Raw genomic sequence first — 2500 nt, 5'->3', positions numbered from 1 at the left:
GCCCACGCCGGCGCCGTCCGCTATCACTGTCGTGCTGCCCTCGTAGCACCGCTCGACATACTCGACAAAGCAATCCGGCAGGCCATGCGCCTTCAGCACGGGGCGAAGGGCAGCATGATCTACCGAATCGAATGCCTTAGATACGTCGATCGATGCCACAAAGACAGAGCGGCAGGAGCGAACTGCGTCGGTGAGAGCAGTGTCCAAGATGAAGGTATTTTCCAACATCCCATCCCGAGGGATGAATGCCCGCTGACGTTCGTCCACAGCACATGCGCGCATCAGGCGTGACGCGAGAACCTTGTGAAAGGTCCGCGCCAACACCGAGCAGACCGTAATGGGGCGAAAGTCAGCGGGGGATGTTGGTGCAGCCGTTTTCGGGAGAAGGGACGTCCGCGCGCGAAGCAGGCGTTCCGGAAGGGCGCGGGCCAGAAGGAAGAGATTCATCACTTTCACCAGGACTTCGTGCGGCAGGCGCCGCAACTCCGCTGGGGTAAGGCCGTCCGGCCCGGCTGCTGATCCCCTGGGCGGCAACGCGGCGGCGACCTCCTCATGTGTGACCGGCCCCCATATGCACTCGAGAGCGACAGGCTCTGAGTGCGGGAGGAGGCGGTCACGAATGAAGCCCGCGGTGGAGATGGGCTTCTTAGTGAAGAGGTCCGCCCAGAAGTCCAGCAGACCAGGGATGGCAGGTGGCGGCTGGAGCAGGGTGCCATCCAAGAGGCCGCGCACGCAACGTGCACGCGACCGTCGGAAGGCATCCTGCGTTCTCGCGTACTCCCAGCGGCGCCGCTTGCGCTTCTGCGTCGGCGGCGCGGCAGGCGGCCGCTTCGATGGTTGGCGCGGCCGCTGTGTCCTGGTGATCGATCTCTCCCCTCTGGACCCGACCGACGCAAGGGCATCCGGGAGCATGCCCAGGATGACATCGGGCGGCGTGCCCCGCCCCAGACCTATGACACGATCCAGGGCAGAGAAACGCTGGGCGGAAGCGGGTAGCCCCGCCAGATGCTCCCAGATGGCGGCGTCAGTCGGCCCCTCCGGCGGCGGCCCGGTGGTGTCGGCCGCGAAGTCCTCGGCTGCGTCGACGGGCGGCGCAGCGGCCTCGCCCGCGTCAGGCAGCGGGCTCGCTGCTCCCCGGCGGGACGCCGGCTCTTCCCCCCGACCGACCTCAAGCGCCTCCATGAATTGGCGGACAAGCTGTTTGTGGGCAGCTTGCCGCCGTCGGCACTTGATTGCCTCGAGCGTTCGGTCGGGGAACATCCTGATGAGTTCTTGATTGACGAAGAAGAACCGGGCGTCCCTCTCAAGGAACAGTTCGGCCTCCGCCTTGGCGAGCGACAGGACTTCTTCCTCCGTCCACCTCGCGCGATGCCTCTCCGTGACGATCTCCGCGTTGGCGGCCGCAAGATGTTGGCGGCGGCGATGGACCCCGAGACCGTTCTTGGTTGTAAAGCTGCGGTGGCACTCACTACAGGTATACATAGCTGCATAGCTTAAGAGAGTCATAGTTACTCCCGCCGTTTACCCGCGCTTGCTTGAATTTCTTCACGTTGACATTCAGAGCACTGGGCAGAAATCACATTGCGTCAACACCCGCTAGGGCCATCGCAATGCTTTGTTTTAATTAGACAGTCGGATTCCCCCAGTCCGTGCCAGTTCTGAGTTGATCGTTGAATGGCGGCCGAAGAGAATCCGCGCACCCGCGCGCCCCCGGAGGAGCACGCTAAGGCGGACGCGGCCTCGCAGCAAGGAAGATCCGTGGGAGGCCAAGGCACGGGACCGAGCTCGGATCCTGCACGCAGGTTGAAGCACCGGGGCGCGAACGCCGCGCAGGCGCGCGCATCCTGCACCGCCGGCCAGCACGAGGCCGACCAACGGCGAGAGCAGACCACGCCCGCGCTAAACGCCCGCACTTACCGGCACCCCTACGGCACTCACCTCGCCCAGGCCCGGCACGTTAGCGCTGACCCACTTCCCGACCAAGCCCGACACGCCCCGATCCTCAGAGCCAATCCTTATCCCGAAGTTACGGATCCAATTTGCCGACTTCCCTTACCTACATTATTCTATCGACTAGAGGCTCTTCACCTTGGAGACCTGCTGCGGATATGGGTACGAACCGGCGCGACACCTCCACGTGGCCCTCTCCCGGATTTTCAAGGTCCGAGGGGAAGATCGGGACACCGCCGCAACTGCGGTGCTCTTCGCGTTCCAAACCCTATCTCCCTGCTAGAGGATTCCAGGGAACTCGAACGCTCATGCAGAAAAGAAAACTCTTCCCCGATCTCCCGACGGCGTCTCCGGGTCCTTTTGGGTTACCCCGACGAGCATCTCTAAAAGAGGGGCCCGACTTGTATCGGTTCCGCTGCCGGGTTCCGGAATAGGAACCGGATTCCCTTTCGCCCAACGGGGGCCAGCACAAAGCGCATCATGCTATGACGGCCCCCATCAACATCGGATTTCTCCTAGGGCTTAGGATCGACTGACTCGTGTGCAACGG

The 2500-nt window shown here is 63.3% G+C and overlaps 1 pseudogene; it reads right to left on the bottom strand.

Moving 5' to 3' along the window:
- LOC124727121 overlaps nucleotides 1–2500 on the bottom strand; it is a 7599-nt pseudogene that overhangs the window by 3223 nt on the left and 1876 nt on the right.

The sequence above is a fragment of the Schistocerca piceifrons genome, unplaced genomic scaffold (assembly GCF_021461385.2).
Source record: "Schistocerca piceifrons isolate TAMUIC-IGC-003096 unplaced genomic scaffold, iqSchPice1.1 HiC_scaffold_1084, whole genome shotgun sequence".
In the NCBI taxonomy this organism is placed as follows: Eukaryota; Metazoa; Arthropoda; class Insecta; order Orthoptera; family Acrididae; genus Schistocerca; species Schistocerca piceifrons.
This window is presented reverse-complemented; position numbering and strand designations above follow the sequence as displayed.